This window comes from Leuresthes tenuis, unplaced genomic scaffold, assembly GCF_036924035.1.
Source record: "Leuresthes tenuis unplaced genomic scaffold, fLeuTen1.0.hap1 SCAF_1, whole genome shotgun sequence".
NCBI lineage: Eukaryota > Metazoa > Chordata > Actinopteri > Atheriniformes > Atherinopsidae > Leuresthes > Leuresthes tenuis.
Genome location: NW_027325355.1, coordinates 33262314 through 33285744, shown reverse-complemented (window position 1 = coordinate 33285744; position 23431 = coordinate 33262314).

Sequence of the window (23431 nt, the reverse complement as noted above, 5' to 3'; positions counted from 1 at the left end):
TGTCCAGTGAACAGGAAACCATTCATTCCCATAGAAGGTGTCCAGGTGAACAGGAAACCATTCATTCCCATAGAAGGTGTCCAGGTGAACAGGAAACCATTCATTCCCATAGAAGGTGTCCAGGTGAACAGGAAACCATTCATTCCCATAGAAGGTGTCCAGTGAACAGGAAACCATTCATTCCCAGAGAAGGTGTCCAGTGAACAGGAAACCATTCATTCCCATAGAAGGTGTCCAGTGAACAGGAAACCATTCATTCCCATAGAAGGTGTCCAGTGAACAGGAAACCATTCATTCCCATAGAAGGTGTCCAGTGAACAGGAAACCATTCATTCCCATAGAAGGTGTCCAGTGAACAGGAAACCATTCATTCCCATAGAAGGTGTCCAGGTGAACAGGAAACCATTAATTCCCGGAGAAGGTGTCCAGTGAACAGGAAACCATTAATTCCCGGAGAAGGTGTCCAGTGAACAGGAAACCATTCATTCCCATAGAAGGTGTCCAGGTGAACAGGAAACCATTCATTCCCATAGGTGTCCAGTGAACAGGAAACCATTCATTCCCATAGAAGGTGTCCAGTGAACAGGAAACCATTCATTCCCATAGAAGGTGTCCAGTGAACAGGAAACCATTCATTCCCATAGAAGGTGTCCAGTGAACAGGAAACCATTCATTCCCAGAGAAGGTGTCCAGTGAACAGGAAACCATTCATTCCCATAGAAGGTGTCCAGTGAACAGGAAACCATTCATTCCCATAGAAGGTGTCCAGTGAACAGGAAACCATTCATTCCCATAGAAGGTGTCCAGGTGAACAGGAAACCATTAATTCCCGGAGAAGGTGTCCAGTGAACAGGAAACCATTCATTCCCATAGAAGGTGTCCAGTGAACAGGAAACAATTCATTCCCATAGGTGTCCAGGTGAACAGGAAACCATTCATTCCCATAGAAGGTGTCCAGTGAACAGGAAACCATTCATTCCCATAGAAGGTGTCCAGGTGAACAGGAAACCATTCATTCCCATAGAAGGTGTCCAGGTGAACAGGAAACCATTAATTCCCGGAGAAGGTGTCCAGTGAACAGGAAACCATTCATTCCCATAGAAGGTGTCCAGTGAACAGGAAACAATTCATTCCCATAGGTGTCCAGGTGAACAGGAAACCATTCATTCCCATAGAAGGTGTCCAGTGAACAGGAAACCATTCATTCCCAGAGGTGTCCAGTGAACAGGAAACCATTCATTCCCAGAGGTGTCCAGTGAACAGGAAACCATTCATTCCCATAGAAGGTGTCCAGTGAACAGGAAACCATTCATTCCCATAGAAGGTGTCCAGTGAACAGGAAACCATTCATTCCCATAGAAGGTGTCCAGGTGAACAGGAAACCATTCATTCCCATAGAAGGTGTCCAGTGAACAGGAAACCATTCATTCCCATAGAAGGTGTCCAGGTGAACAGGAAACCATTAATTCCCGGAGAAGGTGTCCAGTGAACAGGAAACCATTCATTCCCATAGAAGGTGTCCAGTGAACAGGAAACCATTCATTCCCATAGAAGGTGTCCAGGTGAACAGGAAACCATTCATTCCCATAGAAGGTGTCCAGTGAACAGGAAACCATTCATTCCCAGAGGTGTCCAGTGAACAGGAAACCATTCATTCCCAGAGAAGGTGTCCAGTGAACAGGAAACCATTCATTCCCAGAGGTGTCCAGTGAACAGGAAACCATTCATTCCCAGAGAAGGTGTCCAGTGAACAGGAAACCATTCATTCCCAGAGAAGGTGTCCAGTGAACAGGAAACCATTCATTCCCAGTCACAGACACCTGACCAGGCGTTTTGTATCACGGTCACTAAACCCTTGAAAATAGATAAATAATAAGAAAGTTTGCTTTTAAACCTTCAACCGAACCCATTGAGACTGAAAACCGTCCTCTCAGAGTCCGGTTCTGATGGATTTGAGGTTTTTCTCTCCAATCACAGCCTGTTCTGCGTGTAAAAGTCCACATTAAAGAGTTATTCTCGCTGCCGCTGAACCTCTGAAACGGCTCGTTTTTCATGATGACATCATCACGACTCATTTGCATAATATCCGGCTAGCAGCTAGCTTGGGAAAAAAAGCGGCTGCATCACGCTGAATTTAACCAATAAGCTGATCAGTCCGAGCAGACGAAAACTGAGCATTGGACAGAATTTTAAAGATTAAGCATTTTTAGCCCATTTTAACACCCCCCAGGATAAAAAAACACGCTTCCGTTGAAATGAACCGACGATGGACTCTTTAACTTAGCTACTTAGCTTAGTTGGGTTTTGTCTGTGAAATGTTCTGCATCAGGAGAACTCAGATCTCTGAGCTGTGGAGGTCAGAAAGAGCGAGTGTTTGGTTCCACATGGATCCAGGATCCAAACAGGAGAATCCGTCTGTTTCCAGAGAGCTTTCACATCCCAAAGCCTCTGAATCTCCAACATTTTCACAGCCGTTTTCAGATGGTTCAGATGGTTCCTGGACATCAGCCCTCACCGGTCTGCAGCTTTCAGCTCAGTCATTTTGCTCTGAATCGCCTCCTTGGGCGGGCTCACGGGCCCCTCCAGGCATGGCTTCTTCCTCCATCTTGCTGATTTGAGCACGTTGACAGCAGGTGAGCAGGGTCGCTGCTTCCCTGCACAGGAAGGATTACTCACAGCCCGGAGCTCAGCCACCAGGCGTGAAGAGAAAGCAAACAGGTCCTCAAAGTGTTGCTCCTCAGCTCCATCACCTGCGTCCAATGTTCTGCCGGACCTTTCATTAAAGTTGACTCAAACTTTAGTCACGGCGGGGAGCCTCTTTCGGGTAATTCGGCATGACACCTCCTCATGGAAAGCGTGAAACTAAACAAGGCTGTGAGTTTAGCTCGGAAAAGAAAACCACTTTGGGAACGGCAGAAACATCAAAGCAGCTTCACCACTAGATGTCAGTGAGCAGCTGCACAGCTTTGAACTGGACTCCCGCTGCATCTTGGGAAATCCTGCTTCTTCTGACAATAAAACAAGTGTTTAAGGGTCTCCTATGAAAGAAAAGATGTGGAAGCACACTCTGGAGCAGCTGATATTCAGCAGAAATGCACCGTAATGCTCACAAAGGGAGTGAATATAGTAGAATCTGCTGTATATTTTTCAAAGAACAGCTTTTCAACTAGATTTTAAGATTATTTCTGGTTTGTTTGCACCGGACAATAAAAGCAGAAAGGCAGCAGTATATAAGCACAGATAAGCACCCAATCCAAGATGGCAGCCACCTGAACTCCTTGTGAATTTAATGTTTCAAGGCCTCCTTTGGGAAAGAGATCGTTGTGTCTCAGGGGGTCTGACCTGGTTAAATAATGGCTAAACATATAGAATAAAACAAGAGATTAACCTAAAACTGGGGAAAAGATGAAAGAATGAGGAAGACGTGTTTCCAGACATGAAACATGTCACATCAGGGCTTTCATCAGCCCGTTACAGCACTCAGACACTTCAGGGCTGGCTTTATTTTAGCTATTTAAGCTAGCTGAAACTAGCTTAAAATGCTCTACTTTTGGTGAAAGGTGACATTTTCTGCCCTTTTTTCAGAAACTTAACCCAATTATCTGAGGTTTTATTGGGATGTGGGACAGACTTTGGTCAGAATAGCTGTTGGTTTAGTCACTGTGTCCCAGTGTAGCTGTAAGTTAGCTGTAAGTTAGCAGCAGATGCTAGAAAACGATGCTTTCTCATCAACAGAAATGGAGCAAACACCTTTTAGGGCTCCAGAGTATGGATCCAAACATGGATTTACTCCTTTTTCCCTGGGTTCCTGAGCTCTAAAAAGAGAAATTTGTCTCTTTTCTCAGGCATTTACACTGATATTCATGTGAATATAGCTAAAAAACCATTTGTTTTTAAATCTATTAGTCACTTCTTTATCCCTCTTGTCTGGCTTTATTTGTACTAAACTGAACAGCATCCATTACCTCCCTTAAATAACAGACTTTATCAAACTTTGAGGACAATATGAAGCTTTGTTTTGTCGTTCTTTTAAATATTTGGGAGAAACGGAGGTAATTACTTTGGATATGAGGATTCCTGTGTACGTGGGCACATATTTGAGGACAGGAAGCTGTATTGATGGTAGTTTTTATTCGCATGGGAACGGGATTTTGGTTGAAGAAGAATGTGAATTAAGCAGAGAGGTCCAAGTGGCTCATAGTTTTAAAGCAAACAGAAATGATGGAGCGAGAACTTTTAGAGCTTGATATACAGCAGAAGAATGTGGTGTGTACTGAAGGCTGTGATGTGCTGCTTCCCCACAGAAAAATGTGCCACTTCTGATTTATTTTCATTTCTTTCAATAAGCAGCCTCTCGTTCTTAAAGTGGAACGGTTGCTTCTTTAAAAAATAGTTCATCAACCTAAAGTCCAAACCTAGACTTTGTGTCGAGTTGGAGCTAAAAACAGAAAGTGAGAAGAGGTAAAAGTTGTGTTTAGATCAGATTCATTTCTTTATATATGTGCAAGAAAACAGGAAGCAGCTGCAGAGATTCACTGAAACATGTTAAACATGAACTTAAACCCAGAATCTGAGGCAGAAACAGAGTTTTTATCAGTTCTCAGCAGCTTTAAAGTGAATCTCTGCTCTGAGCTCCTTTATTCTCCAACACAGCCTGAACCCTCTGAGACAAGCTTTCTGTCATTTCTTTAAGGAGTCTTCAGGAATAGTTCTCCAGGCTTCTTGAAGGACATCCCAAAGCTCTTCTTTGGATGTGGGCTGCCTTTTGTTCCGTTCTCTGTCAGATGATCCCACACTGCTTCAATAATGTTGAGGTCCGGGCTCTGGGGAGGATTCATCCCTCCATAAGACCTGTTGCCACTGATTTTCAGTCCACTTCTTGTGTCCTTTGGCACAGCTCAGCCTTTTCTCCCTGTTTCCCTTCCTTAAGAACGGCTTCTTGACAGCCACCCTTCCATGGAGACCATTTCTGATGAGGCTTGGGCCAACAGTAGATGGATCAGCTGAAGGTCCAGATGCATCTCTCAGGTCCTGTCAGGTCACAGCTGGATTTTTTCCTCTTTCTTAAGGACATCACTTTCAGATCCTGTTCATCTGCTGGAGATAGTTTTTTAGGCCTGACTCTTCTTCTTCTGTCCTCCACTTGTCCAGTTTCCTCAAATGTTTTAAGGACACACTGCACACCATGCTGAGATATGCCAAGTTTTCAGCTAATAGCTCTTTGGGAATCACCTTGTTGCTGCAGAAATCCTATTTTCTGTCTGTCAAACTGTGTTTTCTTTGCTGTTTTTCATAGATGCAGCTAAAGAAATGGGAACAAATGATGTGTCTTTGTGACAAAGTGCCTAAAGATCCAGTTTAAAATGGCTTCTTTGCTAAGTTGTCTGTTCTGTGTCGACACAACACTGGTTCATCCCTTGAGTTAGGAGCCTTTTTTCTGCCTGAAGGGTTCAAAGGTCAGAGTTAAGTTGCTGAACAAAGAAAAAACAATGAAAAAACTCAGGAACAAGGACTGAAGATGAGGGAAAAAGCAGAAAATGTCCAAAGAAAAACTGAAAGAGCTTCAGAAAGCTGCAGAACTATTGATCAGGACACTTTAAAGGTTTCAGAAAGCTGCAGAACTATTGATCAGGACACTTTAAAGGTTTCAGAAAGCTGCAGAACTGTTGATCAGGACACTTTAAAGGTTACAGAAAGCTGCAGAACTGTTGATCAGGACACTTTAAAGGTTTCAGAAAGCTGCAGAACTATTGATCAGGACACTTTAAAGGTTTCAGAAAGCTGCAGAACTGTTGATCAGGACACTTTAAAGGTTACAGAAAGCTGCAGAACTATTGATCAGGACACTTTAAAGGTTTCAGAAAGCTGCAGAACTATTGATCAGGACACTTTAAAGGTTTCAGAAAGCTGCAGAACTATTGATCAGGACACTTTAAAGGTTTCAGAAAGCTGCAGAACTATTGATCAGGACACTTTAAAGGTTTCAGAAAGCTGCAGAACTGTTGATCAGGACACTTTAAAGGTTACAGAAAGCTGCAGAACTGTTGATCAGGACACTTTAAAGGTTTCAGAAAGCTGCAGAACTATTGATCAGGACACTTTAAAGGTTTCAGAAAGCTGCAGAACTATTGATCAGGACACTTTAAAGGTTTCAGAAAGCTGCAGAACTATTGATCAGGACACTTTAAAGGTTTCAGAAAGCTGCAGAACTGTTGATCAGGACACTAAAGGTTTCAGAAAGCTGCAGAACTATTGATCAGGACACTTTAAAGCTTCAGAAAGCTGCAGAACTATTGATCAGGACACTTTAAAGGTTTCAGAAAGCTGCAGAACTATTGATCAGGACACTTTAAAGGTTTCAGAAAGCTGCAGAACTGTTGATCAGGACACTTTAAAGGTTTCAGAAAGCTGCAGAACTATTGATCAGGACACTTTAAAGGTTTCAGAAAGCTGCAGAACTATTGATCAGGACACTTTAAAGGTTTCAGAAAGCTGCAGAACTGTTGATCAGGACACTTTAAAGGTTTCAGAAAGCTGCAGAACTGTTGATCAGGACACTTTAAAGGTTTCAGAAAGCTGCAGAACTGTTGATCAGGACACTTTAAAGGTTTCAGAAAGCTGCAGAACTGTTGATCAGGACACTTTAAAGGTTTCAGAAAGCTGCAGAACTGTTGGTCAGGACACTTTAAAGGTTTCAGAAAGCTGCAGAACTATTGATCAGGACACTTTAAAGGTTTCAGAAAGCTGCAGAACTGTTGATCAGGACACTTTAAAGGTTTCAGAAAGCTGCAGAACTGTTGATCAGGACACTTTAAAGGTTACAGAAAGCTGCAGAACTGTTGATCAGGACACTTTAAAGGTTTCAGAAAGCTGCAGAACTATTGATCAGGACACTTTAAAGGTTTCAGAAAGCTGCAGAACTGTTGATCAGGACACTTTAAAGGTTTCAGAAAGCTGCAGAACTGTTGATCAGGACACTTTAAAGGTTACAGAAAGCTGCAGAACTGTTGATCAGGACACTTTAAAGGTGTCAGAAAGCTGCAGAACTGTTGATCAGGACACTTTAAAGGTTTCAGAAAGCTGCAGAACTGTTGATCAGGACACTTTAAAGGTTACAGAAAGCTGCAGAACTGTTGATCAGGACACTTTAAAGGTTTCAGAAAGCTGCAGAACTGTTGGTCAGGACACTTTAAAGGTTTCAGAAAGCTGCAGAACTGTTGATCAGGACACTTTAAAGGTTTCAGAAAGCTGCAGAACTGTTGATCAGGACACTTTAAAGGTTTCAGAAAGCTGCAGAACTATTGATCAGGACACTTTAAAGGTTTCAGAAAGCTGCAGAACTGTTGATCAGGACACTTTAAAGGTTTCAGAAAGCTGCAGAACTATTGATCAGGACACTTTAAAGGTTTAAAGCTGCAGAACTGTTGATCAGGACACTTTAAAGGTTTCAGAAAGCTGCAGAACTGTTGATCAGGACACTTTAAAGGTTTCAGAAAGCTGCAGAACTATTGATCAGGACACTTTAAAGGTTCCAGAAAGCTGCAGAACTATTGATCAGGACACTTTAAAGGTTTCAGAAAGCTGCAGAACTGTTGATCAGGACACTTTAAAGGTTTCAGAAAGCTGCAGAACTATTGATCAGGACACTTTAAAGGTTCCAGAAAGCTGCAGAACTATTGATCAGGACACTTTAAAGGTTTCAGAAAGCTGCAGAACTGTTGATCAGGACACTTTAAAGGTTTCAGAAAGCTGCAGAACTATTGATCAGGACACTTTAAAGGTTTCAGAAAGCTGCAGAACTGTTGATCAGGACACTTTAAAGGTTTCAGAAAGCTGCAGAACTATTGATCAGGACACTTTAAAGGTTTAAAGCTGCAGAACTGTTGATCAGGACACTTTAAAGGTTTCAGAAAGCTGCAGAACTGTTGATCAGGACACTTTAAAGGTTTCAGAAAGCTGCAGAACTATTGATCAGGACACTTTAAAGGTTACAGAAAGCTGCAGAACTATTGATCAGGACACTTTAAAGGTTACAGAAAGCTGCAGAACTATTGATCAGGACACTTTAAAGGTTTCAGAAAGCTGCAGAACTATTGATCAGGACACTTTAAAGGTTTCAGAAAGCTGCAGAACTATTGATCAGGACACTTTAAAGGTTTCAGAAAGCTGCAGAACTATTGATCAGGACACTTTAAAGGTTCCAGAAAGCTGCAGAACTATTGATCAGGACACTTTAAAGGTTTCAGAAAGCTGCAGAACTGTTGATCAGGACACTTTAAAGGTTTCAGAAAGCTGCAGAACTATTGATCAGGACACTTTAAAGGTTACAGAAAGCTGCAGAACTGTTGATCGGGACACTTTAAAGGCTTCAGAAAGCTGCAGAACTATTGATCAGGACACTTTAAAGGTTTCAGAAAGCTGCAGAACTATTGATCAGGACACTTTAAAGGTTTCAGAAAGCTGCAGAACTATTGATCAGGACACTTTAAAGGTTTCAGAAAGCTGCAGAACTATTGATCAGGACACTTTAAAGGCTTCAGAAAGCTGCAGAACTGTTGATCAGGACACTTTAAAGGTTTCAGAAAGCTGCAGAACTGTTGATCAGGACACTTTAAAGGTTTCAGAAAGCTGCAGAACTATTGATCAGGACACTTTAAAGGTTACAGAAAGCTGCAGAACTGTTGATCAGGACACTTTAAAGGTTACAGAAAGCTGCAGAACTGTTGATCAGGACACTTTAAAGGTTACAGAAAGCTGCAGAACTGTTGATCAGGACACTTTAAAGGTTTCAGAAAGCTGCAGAACTGTTGATCAGGACACTTTAAAGGTTTCAGAAAGCTGCAGAACTATTGATCAGGACACTTTAAAGGTTTCAGAAAGCTGCAGAACTGTTGATCAGGACACTTTAAAGGTTACAGAAAGCTGCAGAACTGTTGATCAGGACACTTTAAAGGTTTCAGAAAGCTGCAGAACTATTGATCAGGACACTTTAAAGGTTACAAGTAAACAGAAAGAAATGAGGCTGATTTCCTAACCGGAGTACAGTACGAACTCCTACATTTTAAACCTGGTTTCACCAGGTTTTACCACCCTGCTGGTTCAGCCTTCACCCCAGGCTGCTGTCCCATGTCACAGTAATGTATCATGTAGCCGCCCGTCTCATCCATCACTGGACCGTGCACAATGTGTGTGTGTTGGGTTGCATGTGCACATTACTTCACTCACATAAAATATTTAGAGGAAATTCTGCCAAAACTGCTTCCAAAAGTCAGAATGATCCCTTTAATTTGACTGTGTTTGCTCCTTCGTTTGCCTCCACATTTACAACAACTAATAGCAGAGAGGTCAGGTGTCAAGAGATGTAACCGAATATCCCTGTGACCCTGCACCGGTCAATTATGATGCACGGCCGTGAGGAAAGAAGAGCACATGAAGAAATGGGTGGAGGTGGAGAGGTTTGCTCTTTCCTTCAAAACAGCAGCTAATGTGTGATTAATGGCAGGAAAGTCAGAAGCGAGAGGCCGAGACCTCCCCGAGCTGCAGGTTTGATCACACGGTCCGCTGATGCATTTTTAATCAGGCCGTGTCAAAATTTAGATAAGCTTAAATGTTAATGCTGAGAGGGGAAAGAGGGGATGAGTTTCCTGTTGGGCTTCCGTCTGCAAATGGTGCATTCAGGACCCGACTAGGAGCGAATGGAGCAGGGTTGTGACCCTGCTTTATATATGCCGACCAGCAGGGGGCGACTCCTGGTATTATGTTTGTACGAATGTTGATTGTATTTGTGACTTCAATGAGCATTTTCCTTTTTCGTGTCCTTAAAACATGATATAAAATATGTTATCACACTTTAAAAGGTGGCAAAAGACACACCTATAAGCCACCAAAAATGCCAAGGGACATGGAAGGGTAACGTTACAGGGCCTGAGTGTGAAATCAATCATTGTGCAACACAATTCACATTGTAAATATTATTTTTTTATGCGTTAAAGGTAGCAGAGAACATGTTGAAAGGCCACAAATGTCTAAGATTTTGGTGTGAAATTAGCTGAAACTTCCCAAACACGAGAAGAACTTATTTCCATGTTAGTCTGAAACAGAACTGAGGTGATGAGATGATTCATTAGTGTTGTTGCAGGAATCAACCACAACTTCCACCTCCTCTGATTGGAAGAGATCGTATTCTTTTCATGACTTTAAACAACTTCACTGACAGCAAAGTGAAGCAAACTGTTCAGAACAGACAGATAATCAGTTATTTATTACTGATTGCAACACTGAAGCCAACTCTGAAGCTAAATATGAAGCTAAATATGAAGCTCACTCTGAAGCTAAATGTGAAGCTAACTCTGAAGCTAAATATGAAGCTAAATATGAAGCTCACTCTGAAGCTAAATATGAAGCTAACTGTGAAGCTAAATATGAAGCTCACTCTGAAGCTAACTTTGACGCTAACTCTGAAGCTAAATATGAAGCTAACTCTGAAGCGAACTCTGAAGCTAAATCTGAAGCTAAATATGAAGCTCACTCTGAAGCTAACTTTGAAGCTAAATATGAAGCTCACTCTGAAGCTAACTTTGACGCTAACTCTGAAGCTAAATATGAAGCTAACTCTGAAGCGAACTCTGAAGCTAAATATGAAGCTCACTCTGAAGCTAACTTTGAAGCTAAATATGAAGCTCACTCTGAAGCTAACTTTGAAGCTAACTGTGAAGCTAAATATGAAGCTCACTCTAAAGCTAACTTTGGAGCTAACTCTGAAGCTAAATATGAAGCTAACTCTGAAGCTCACTCTGAAGCTAACTCTGAAGCTCACTCTGAAGCGAAATATGAAGCTAACTCTGAAGCTAAATATGAAGCTAAATATGAAGCTCACTCTGAAGCTCACTCTGAAGCTAACTCTGAAGCTAACTTTGAAGCTAACTCTGCATCTATCGGTCATCCTGTTGCTCTAAAACCAAATGTTAGATGCATTCAAACATAGCTTCTGGTAACTGATGATCAAATTGATGATTTTCCTCAGATCTGGGACATTTGTCTTCAAATCAGACTCAGAAAATGTTGTTGTGTGAACTTTGCTGAAAGTGACAGTAGAACATTTGGCAAACGTTTTGCTCTCTGGCTTCCTCTGCAGTTGTGGAATGAAACTGTCATAAAAACAAATGTCGGTGTGAACCGTGCACATGAACAGTCGTACAAATGAGCCCACAAAAATGTCAAAAAGCTCCATTTTATAGTGCAGGGCTGGAAACCAAAGTCGTAAACTGCGGTATCTCAACCTCTGGGTTCTCAGCTTCTGACCTGAGAAACTGCACAACAAAAGTTAGCATACTGAGAAGAACAATAGCTGCCGTCCATCCAGTTGCTATAATCGTAACAGTTGTACTTTTGAGGCGCTGTCACGATGGAAAAGGCAACGTAAAAACACGGTTCAGCACATGTTGGCGGGTGTAAATAAACTCAGAGCCTTTCACTGATCAGCCACAACATGAAAAGCACTGGCTGGAAAGGGCTGGAGGTCCCTTCAACGGGACACTTACCTGACAGCTACTGTAGCTAGCTCAGGTTTTAGCAGAAAGTCAGAGGTGATCCAGACTCCCGATGGGAAGAAGGTCCAATCCACAGACCCTCAGATGTTCTTCGTCTTCAGAGTCGGTTTGGCTGCATATTAGCAGGAAGTTATATTATGGCTGATAATCCAGAGCCTTTTTCGTCATGTTCCCCCAACTTTTTCAGAAGAACCTGGAACCTCTGAATGCTATGCTACCATTAGCTTAAAGCTAATCTTTAAACTGATAAACCAACACAGTTTCACAGTGGAACTCAGAAAACATTTCAGATGAACTTTTTCATTAGTTTCCCTGCATTCTTACTCTGTCCGTTTGTTTCCTTCTTTGTGTTTTTCGTGATGAACATTTAAAACCCAAGTCCAGTTCTGCTCAGGTGTTTCCTCTCACGTCGGTGGAGGCTGCAGCTCGCCTTCCTGATGGTTGCTGGGGTGATGGTGACCACACTCCACAGCAGCCATACGTCTCGTCACAGGGGCCCCGGGGCCAGATCCGGCTCCTGTACCTGCTGACTGGCGCCTGCTCCGGCCATATTTCAGCCTTTGTTCCTGTGGCAGATGAATGATGTTTCCAGTCTTTGTCTTCACTGTAAGGCAGCTCCAGGAGGGGCCCGGAAACAGAGGCCCGGAAACAGGGGCCCGGTCAGAGGGACTGAGGCACGGGAAAGTTGTCCTCGGATATCAGCTCCGGGCATTTTTGCGTGATGGCTGTATTTGGACTCCTTTTCATTTCACATCATAAACAAACCATCAGGCTTTGAAAAGAGATGCGAGACGATGCGGTCTGATGCTAAAGCTGCCTGCTGATGCTAAAGCTGCCAGCTGACGCTAAAGCTGCCCGCTGACGCTAAAGCTGCCTGCTGACGCTAAAGCTGCCTGCTGACGCTAAAGCTAACTGCTGACGCTAAAGCTGCCCGCTGACGCTAAAGCTGCCCGCTGACGCTAAAGCTGCCTGCTGACGCTAAAGCTAACTGCTGACGCTAAAGCTGCCCGCTGATGCTAAAGCTGCCCGCTGACGCTAAAGCTGCCCGCTGACGCTAAAGCTAACTGCTGACGCTAAAGCTGCCCGCTGACGCTAAAGCTGCCCGCTGACGCTAAAGCTGCCTGCTGACGCTAAAGCTAACTGCTGACGCTAAAGCTGCCCGCTGATGCTAAAGCTGCCCGCTGACGCTAAAGCTGCCCGCTGACGCTAAAGCTGCCCGCTGATGCTAAAGCTGCCCGCTGACGCTAAAGCTGCCTGCTGATGCTAAAGCTGCCTGCTGATGCTAAAGCTGCCCGCTGACGCTAAAGCTGCCCGCTGATGCTAAAGCTGCCCGCTGATGCTAAAGCTGCCCGCTGACGCTAAAGCTGCCCACTGATGCTAAAGCTGCCCGCTGATGCTAAAGCTGCCTGCTGATGCTAAAGCTGCCCGCTGATGCTAAAGCTGCCCGCTGATGCTAAAGCTGCCTGCTGATGCTAAAGCTGCCCGCTGATGCTAAAGCTGCCCGCTGATGCTAAAGCTGCCTGCTGATGCTAAAGCTGCCTGCTGATGCTAAAGCTGCCCGCTGATGCTAAAGCTGCCCGCTGATGCTAAAGCTGCCCGCTGATGCTAAAGCTGCCCGCTGATGCTAAAGCTGCCCGCTGATGCTAAAGCTGCCTGCTGATGCTAAAGCTGCCCGCTGATGCTAAAGCTGCCTGCTGATGCTAAAGCTGCCCGCTGATGCTAAAACAAAGGAGGTGTCGGCCCTAAGGTGCCCTTAAAACCTCACAAATGAAATGAAACCTTAAAGCCTGTAGAAACAGCTTCCAGCTGGTCTTTATAGCTCTAATTAGTTCCTTTTTCTCTTTAATTTTATATTATTAATTGTCATATGTTCCTGTTTTTGTCTCTTGTACCTTCAGTTAATCTGTAACTTTGTGTTTTGCTGCTGCCTAAAACAGGTCTCTCTTGCAAATGAGACCCTGGGTCTCAGAGAGATTTTACCTGCATAAATAAATAATAATAAGTTTGTGAAGCCACAGTTTCAGGCAAAGCTATGGCAAGCCAGTGGTGCCAGTTTTTTTAAATGGGATTCAAAACGCTGGTTTTCATTCAAACATTGTTTTTTACAGAAATGCAGTGAGTTGAATGATGATTTTTACAGAATAAAAATGACATGGATGGACATAAGTTTAATATTACGACATAAAACCATTTCAGATTTAACAAAAACGGGTCGTTTTAACCAGAAGATGAAGTGATCAGACTCAGGCCGATACTTTATCTGTGAATAACCAGAAACCGGCTCCTCTGTTCTGGCTCAGAACTTCATGAAGAAAAAGTGGGGTTTTAGTGCCTTTTTATGGGGGAAAAAAGGATTTTACACTCAATTTCTTATTGATTTTCAGACTGAAAAAGGCGCTTTTGGCTTTCCGTAGCGCAGCGTCGCAGCTGGAGCAACGTTCTGCGCTCAGCATCACCTGAGAACCCGCCGAGATTCAGCCAAAGGTAAAGTTTCAGACCACTGACTCAGTTAAAACTCTTAATTAGAGACGTTTTCTGTCACTTTGAGCCCACTGACTCAGTTAAAACTCTTAATTAGAGACGTTTTCTGTCACTTTGAGACCACTCACTCAGTTAAAACTCTTAATTAGAAACGTTTTCTGTCACTTTGAGACCACTGACTCAGTTAAAACTCTTAATTAGAGACGTTTTCTGTCACTTTGAGACCACTGACTCAGTTAAAAATCTTAATTAGAGACGTTTTCTGTCACTTTGAGACCACTGACTCAGTTAAAACTCTTAATTAGAGACGTTTTCTGTCACTTTGAGACCACTGACTCAGTTAAAACTCTTAATTAGAGACGTTTTCTGTCACTTTGAGACCACTGACTCAGTTAAAACTCTTAATTAGAGACGTTTTCTGTCACTTTGAGACCACTGACTCAGTTAAAACTCTTAATTAGAGACGTTTTCTGTCACTTTGAGACCACTGACTCGGTTAAAACTCTTAATTAGAGACGTTTTCTGTCACTTTGAGACCACTGACTCAGTTAAAACTCTTAATTAGAGACGTTTTCTGTCATTTTGAGACCACTGACTCAGTTAAAACTCTTAATTAGAGACGTTTTCTGTCACTTTGAGACCACTGACTCAGTTAAAACTCTTAATTAGAGACGTTTTCTGTCACTTTGAGACCACTGACTCAGTTAAAACTCTTAATTAGAGACGTTTTCTGTCACTTTGAGACCACTGACTCAGTTAAAACTCTTAATTAGAAACGTTTTCTGTCACTTTGAGACCACTGACTCAGTTAAAACTCTTAATTAGAGACGTTTTCTGTCACTTTGAGACCACTGACTCAGTTAAAAAGCCCAATTAGAGACGTTTTCTGTCACTTTGAGACCACTGACTCAGTTAAAACTCTTAATTAGAGACGTTTTCTGTCACTTTGAGACCACTGACTCAGTTAAAACTCTTAATTAGAGACGTTTTCTGTCACTTTGAGACCACTGACTCAGTTAAAACTCTTAATTAGAGACGTTTTCTGTCACTTTGAGACCACTGACTCAGTTAAAACTCTTAATTAGAGACGTTTTCTGTCACTTTGAGACCACTGACTCAGTTAAAACTCTTAATTAGAGACGTTTTCTGTCACTTTGAGACCACTGACTCAGTTAAAACTCTTAATTAGAGACGTTTTCTGTCACTTTGAGACCACTGACTCAGTTAAAACTCTTAATTAGAGACGTTTTCTGTCACTTTGAGACCACTGACTCAGTTAAAACTCTTAATTAGAGACGTTTTCTGTCACTTTGAGACCACTGACTCAGTTAAAACTCTTAATTAGAGACGTTTTCTGTCATTTTTAGACCACTGACTCAGTTAAAACTCTTAATTAGAGACGTTTTCTGTCACTTTGAGACCACCGACTCAGTTAAAACTCTTAATTAGAGACGTTTTCTGTCACTTTGAGACCACCGACTCAGTTAAAACTCTTAATTAGAGACGTTTTCTGTCACTTTGAGACCACTGACTCAGTTAAAACTCTTAATTAGAGACGTTTTCTGTCACTTTGAGACCACTGACTCAGTTAAAACTCTTAATTAGAGACGTTTTCTGTCACTTTGAGACCACTGACTCAGTTAAAACTCTTAATTAGAGACGTTTTCTGTCACTTTGAGACCACCGACTCAGTTAAAACTCTTAATTAGAGACGTTTTCTGTCACTTTGAGACCACCGACTCAGTTAAAACTCTTAATTAGAGACGTTTTCTGTCACTTTGAGACCACTGACTCAGTTAAAACTCTTAATTAGAGACGTTTTTTGTCACTTTGAGACCACTGACTCAGTTAAAACTCTTAATTAGAGACGTTTTCTGTCACTTTGAGCCCACTGACTCAGTTAAAACTCTTAATTAGAGACGTTTTCTGTCACTTTGAGACCACTGACTCAGTTAAAACTCTTAATTAGAGACGTTTTCTGTCATTTTTAGACCACTGACTCAGTTAAAACTCTTAATTAGAGACGTTTTCTGTCACTTTGAGACCACCGACTCAGTTAAAACTCTTAATTAGAGACGTTTTCTGTCACTTTGAGACCACCGACTCAGTTAAAACTCTTAATTAGAGACGTTTTCTGTCACTTTGAGACCACTGACTCAGTTAAAAAGCCCAATTAGGGACGTTTTCTGTCACTTTGAGACCACTGACTCAGTTAAAACTCTTAATTAGAGACGTTTTCTGTCACTTTGAGACCACTGACTCAGTTAAAACTCTTAATTAGAGACGTTTTCTGTCACATTGAGACCACTGACTCAGTTAAAACTCTTAATTAGAGACGTTTTCTGTCACTTTGAGACCACTGACTCAGTTAAAACTCTTAATTAGAGACGTTTTCTGTCACTTTGAGACCACTGACTCAGTTAAAACTCTTAATTAGAGACGTTTTCTGTCACTTTGAGACCACTGACTCAGTTAAAACTCTTAATTAGAGACGTTTTCTGTCACTTTGAGACCACTGACTCAGTTAAAACTCTTAATTAGAGACGTTTTCTGTCACTTTGAGACCACTGACTCAGTTAAAACTCTTAATTACAGACGTTTTCTGTCACTTTGAGACCACTGACTCAGTTAAAACTCTTAATTAGAGACGTTTTCTGTCACTTTGAGACCACTGACTCAGTTAAAACTCTTAATTAGAGACGTTTTCTGTCACTTTGAGACCACCGACTCAGTTAAAACTCTTAATTAGAGACGTTTTCTGTCACTTTGAGACCACTGACTCAGTTAAAACTCTTAATTAGAGACGTTTTCTGTCACTTTGAGACCACTGACTCAGTTAAAACTCTTAATTAGAGACGTTTTCTGTCACTTTGAGACCACTGACTCAGTTAAAACTCTTAATTAGAGACGTTTTCTGTCACTTTGAGACCACTGACTCAGTTAAAACTCTTAATTAGAGACGTTTTCTGTCACTTTGAGACCACTGACTCAGTTAAAAAGCTTAATTAGAGACGTTTTCTGTCACTTTGAGACCACTGACTCAGTTAAAACTCTTAATTAGAGACGCTTTCTGTCACTTTGAGACCACTGACTCAGTTAAAACTCTTAATTAGAGACGTTTTCTGTCACTTTGAGACCACTGACTCAGTTAAAACTCTTAATTAGAGACGTTTTCTGTCACTTTGAGCCCACTGACTCAGTTAAAACTCTTAATTAGAGACGTTTTCTGTCACTTTGAGACCACTGACTCAGTTAAAACTCTTAATTAGAGACGTTTTCTGTCACTTTGAGACCACTGACTCAGTTAAAACTCCTAATTAGAGACGTTTTCTGTCACTTTGAGACCACTGACTCAGTTAAAACTCTTAATTAGAGACGTTTTCTGTCACTTTGAGACCACTGACTCAGTTAAAACTCTTAATTAGAGATGTTTTCTGTCACTTTGAGACCACTTACTCAGTTAAAAAACCCAATTAGAGACGTTTTCTGTCACTTTGAGTCCACCGACTCAGTTAAAACTCTTAATTAGAGATGTTTTCTGTCACTTTGAGACCACTGACTCAGTTAAAACTTTTAATTAGAGATGTTTTCTGTCACTTTGAGACCACTGACTCAGTTAAAACTCTTAATTAGAGACGTTTTCTGTCACTTTGAGACCACTGACTCAGTTAAAACTCTTAATTAGAGACGTTTTCTGTCACTTTGAGACCACTTACTCAGTTAAAAAACCCAATTAGAGACGTTTTCTGTCACTTTGAGTCCACCGACTCAGTTAAAACTCTTAATTAGAGACGTTTTCTGTCACTTTGAGACCACTGACTCAGTTAAAACTCTTAATTAGAGACGTTTTCTGTCACTTTGAGACCACTGACTCAGTTAAAACTCTTAATTAGAGACGTTTTCTGTCACTTTGAGACCACTGACTCAGTTAAAACTCTTAATTAGAGACGTTTTCTGTCACTTTGAGACCACTGACTCAGTTAAAACTCTTAATTAGAGACGTTTTCTGTCACTTTGAGACCACTGACTCAGTTAAAACTCCTAATTAGAGACGTTTTCTGTCACTTTGAGACCACTGACTCAGTTAAAAAGCCCAATTAGAGACGTTTTCTGTCACTTTGAGTCCACCGACTCAGTTAAAACTCTTAATTAGAGACGTTTTCTGTCACTTTGAGACCACTGACTCAGTTAAAACTCTTAATTAGAGACGTTTTCTGTCACTTTGAGACCACTGACTCAGTTAAAACTCTTAATTAGAGACGTTTTCTGTCACTTTGAGACCACTTACTCAGTTAAAAAACCCAATTAGAGACGTTTTCTGTCACTTTGAGTCCACCGACTCAGTTAAAACTTTTAATTAGAGACGTTTTCTGTCACTTTGAGACCACTGACTCAGTTAAAACTCTTAATTAGAGACGTTTTCTGTCACTTTGAGACCACTGACTCAGTTAAAACTCTTAATTAGAGACGTTTTCTGTCACTTTGAGACCACTGACTCAGTTAAAACTCTTAATTAGAGACGTTTTCTGTCACTTTGAGACCGCTGACTCAGTTAAAACTCTTAATTAGAGACGTTTTCTGTCACTTTGAGACCACTGACTCAGTAAAAATTCGTAATTAGAGACGTTTTCTGTCACTTTGAGACCACTGACTCAGTTAAAACTCTTAATTAGAGACGTTTTCTGTCACTTTGAGACCACTGACTCAGTTAAAACTCTTAATTAGAGACGTTTTCTGTCACTTTGAGACCACTTACTCAGTTAAAACTCTTAATTAGAGACGTTTTCTGTCACTTTGAGACCACTGACTCAGTTAAAACTCTTAATTAGAGACGTTTTCTGTCACTTTGAGATCACTGACTCAGTTAAAACTCTTAATTAAAGACGTTTTCTGTCACTTTGAGACCACTGACTCAGTTAAAAAACCCAATTAGAGACGTTTTCTGTCACTTTGAGCCCACTGACTCAGTTAAAGCTCTTAATTAGAGACGTTTTCTGTCACTTTGAGACCGCTGACTCAGTTAAAACTCTTAATTAGAGACGTTTTCTGTCACTTTGAGACCACTGACTCAGTAAAAATTCGTAATTAGAGACGTTTTCTGTCACTTTGAGACCACTGACTCAGTTAAAACTCTTAATTAGAGACGTTTTCTGTCACTTTGAGACCACTGACTCAGTTAAAACTCTTAATTAGAGACGTTTTCTGTCACTTTGAGACCACTGACTCAGTTAAAACTCTTAATTAGAGACGTTTTCTGTCACTTTGAGACCACTGACTCAGTTAAAACTCTTAATTAGAGACGTTTTCTGTCACTTTGAGATCACTGACTCAGTTAAAACTCTTAATTAAAGACGTTTTCTGTCACTTTGAGACCACTGACTCAGTTAAAACTCTTAATTAGAGACGTTTTCTGTCACTTTGAGACCACTGACTCAGTTAAAACTCTTAATTAGAGACGTTTTCTGTCACTTTGAGACCACTGACTCAGTAAAAATTCGTAATTAGAGACGTTTTCTGTCACTTTGAGACCACTGACTCAGTTAAAACTCTTAATTAGAGACGTTTTCTGTCACTTTGAGACCACCGACTCAGTTAAAACTCTTAATTAGAGACGTTTTCTGTCACTTTGAGACCACTGACTCAGTTAAAAAGCTTAATTAGAAACGTTTTCTGTCACTTTGAGACCACTGACTCAGTTAAAAAGCCCAATTAGAGACGTTTTCTGTCACTTTGAGACCACTGACTCAGTTAAAACTCTTAATTAGAGATGTTTTCTGTCACTTTGAGACCACTGACTCAGTTAAAACTCTTAATTAGAGACGTTTTCTGTCACTTTGAGACCACTGACTCAGTTAAAAAGCCCAATTAGAGACGTTTTCTGTCACTTTGAGACCACTGACTCAGTTAAAACTCTTAATTAGAGATGTTTTCTGTCACTTTGAGACCACTGACTCAGTTAAAACTCTTAATTAGAGACGTTTTCTGTCACATGACGCAGCTTAAATTCGATGCACCTGCAGAATAAACGTGAAAAAGCCGTTTTTAGACTGACGGTTAAAGGTCTCTGACAGAATATAAGCCATGACCTGCAGAGAAGTGTGATGATCGCAGCTCAGAGAGCGGGGGGGGGGCGTTATTTTTGGGAATAACTGGCTGCAGACCAGCGCAGCTTCACGCCGCCTGCAGATATTTTGGGTTTAAGGTCCTCCATCTGCAGCCGATTCCAAACAACAGCTTCTGCTCATTAATAACATTTCTGTTCCGGATTATCTCAAATAAAGCTCCAAGAGTGGAAGGGAATCAGAACCAAGCAGGCATGGAGAGCCTTTCTCTCCCCTTCAGGTGTTTCCAGTAAAGCTGGATCCCGCCTGAATAAAGGCGTTATATTTGCACACCTGGCAGCGATGCACCGGTTTTATTTGCCTCGTCACATATCATGTGGGCTTTATCTGGGACACTTGACCCTGCAGCTGTCCTGTTAGCAGCTCGCCGTCTGAGGAAGGCTTCCTGTGCATTCCAGACTCAGAGAGGAATCTGTCTGAGAAATGTCCTCCAATAAAGCGCCGCACGTGTTTGTGTGGGAAGAGCAGCCAGCTCCGTCCGCCGCCCGCCGCCGCCGCCGCCGTCCACCTGCACGGCTGCAGGAGTTGGCCCAGCGAGGGGAACGCGTTCCAGGCTCCAAACCCGCCCGTAATTCAGCGCAGGCCTCTGAGATCAAGGCATTTCCTCTGCCCCCCCGCTCCCTCTCCGACAACCGTCCCAGCTTTCATTAAAGCTCGATGTAGCCACAAGCTGGGACGGACGGCTGAACTCCACGCCGCAGCGTTTTGAGTTCTTTCCCATCTGGGATGGAGGAAATGAGGCGGTGAGACGGTGAGCTGAGAAAAGATCAAGGCAGGACACATTCCTGACTTAAAGCGGTCATATTGGACGGCTGGAAGATGACGAAGGAGAGCAAACGCAGACAGATCATCAAAGGCCGAGAGGAGAAACTGCAAGGTCAGCAGATCTGTTCACAACTGCTTTGACTCACAACAGGGTCCGAGATTATTCTGCTGACCTTTCCCTTCCGGTTCCAACACCGAGAGCTTTCTAACCCGAACCCAAGTTCAGCTTTTTCAAGATGAGTGGAGTTCAGAACAGCCGAGGCCTTGGACTCCAGGGTTTCACCCCTGAAAGAGCCGGATGGCACCTGTTCATCTTCAGGAGATGCAGCCGTGCACTCGGTGCTTCGTCCTCTGACAGAACCGATCCAACTGGACTCACCTCAGCTGGGTCCTCACCGTGACGTTCAGCACCTGAACAGGAGCGAAACATCTGGAGATGAAGCTGAAAGAAAGCATTTTAGAGAGAGAAGAATGGAAGCATCTGAAACATCTGCACTGAACTACTTATCATTCATAGGCCCATCAGTGTGTAAACTCCTTCAGGTGATAAAGGAGTTTACCTCGAGCACGATGACAAACTTCTGTCTTTACAGTCCAACTCAGAACGACTTCTGAACACAGCCGAGTCACATTTAGCCAACATTTAGCCAACATTTAGCCAACATTTAGCCAACATTTAGCCAACATTTAGCCAACATTTAACCAACATTTAGCCAACATTTAACCAACATTTAGCCTACATTTAACCAACATTTAGCCAACATTTAACCAACATTTAGCCAACATTTAACCAACATTTAACCAACATTTAGCCAACATTTAACCAACATTTAGCCAACATTTAACCAACATTTAACCAACATTTAGCCTACATTTAACCAACATTTAGCCAACATTTAACCAACATTTAGCCAACATTTAACCAACATTTAGCCAACATTTAACCAACATTTAACCAACATTTAGCCAACATTTAACCAACATTTAGCCAACATTTAGCCAACATTTAGCCAACATTTAGCCAACATTTAGCCAACATTTAACCAACATTTAGCCAACATTTAGCCAACATTTAACCAACATTTAGCCAACATTTAGCCAACATTTAGCCAACATTTAGCCAACATTTAATCAACATTTAGCCAACATTTAGCCAACATTTAACCAACATTTAGCCAACATTTAGCCAACATTTAGCCAACATTTAACAAACATTTAGCCAACATTTAGCCAACATTTAACCAACATTTAACCAACATTTAGCCAACATTTAACCAACATTTAGCCAACATTTAGCCAACATTTAGCCAACATTTAACAAACATTTAGCCAACATTTAGCCAACATTTAGCCAACATTTAGCCAACATTTAACCAACATTTAGCCAACATTTAACCAACATTTAACCAACATTTAGCCAACATTTAGCCAACATTTAGCCAACATTTAACCAACATTTAGCCAACATTTAGCCAACATTTAGCCAACATTTAGCCAACATTTAACCAACATTTAGCCAACATTTAGCCAACATTTAGCCAACATTTAACCAACATTTAGCCAACATTTAGCCAACATTTAGCCAACATTGAGCCAACATTGAGCCAACATTTAGCCAACATTTAACCAACATTTAGCCAACATTGAGCCAACATTTAGCCAACATTTAACCAACATTTAGCCAACATTTAGCCAACATTTAACCAACATTTAGCCAACATTTAGCCAACATTTAGCCAACATTTAGCCAACATTTAACCAACATTTAGCCAACATTTAACCAACATTTAGCCAACATTTAGCCAACATTTAACCAACATTTAGCCAACATTTAGCCAACATTTAGCCAACATTTAGCCAACATTTAGCCAACATTTAACCAACATTTAGCCAACATTTAGCCAACATTTAGCCAACATTGAGCCAACATTGAGCCAACATTTAGCCAACATTTAACCAACATTTAGCCAACATTTAGCCAACATTTAGCCAACATTTAACCAACATTTCTGCTGAATTAATGAGCCTTTAACAGCATCCTTTTCCAGAACCTTTCAGGGTTTGATTCAGATGAGGAACAAAGGCTGTGAACTGCTATCTGAGCCCAATCTGGAGCCTGCACCGAGGTGCTTGTGATTCAGACCTGTGGCGGGTTGAGTTCCCTGAGCCTTAGCTGAGATCAGAACCTTTTCCAGAACCTTTCAGGTTGTGGCGTGTTGAGTTCCCTGAGCCTTAGCTGAGATCAGAACCTTTTCCAGAACCTTTCAGGTTGTGGCGTGTTGAGTTCCCTGAGCCTTAGCTGAGATCAGAACCTTTTCCAGAACCTTTCAGGTTGTGGCGTGTTGAGTTCCCTGAGCCTTAGCTGAGATCAGAACCTTTTCCAGAACCTTTCAGGTTGTGGCGTGTTGAGTCCATTTCTGCCCCTGAGCCTTAGCTGAGATCAGAACCTTTTCCAGAACCTTTCAGGTTGTGGCGTGTTGAGTCCATTTCTGCCCCTGAGCCTTAGCTGAGATC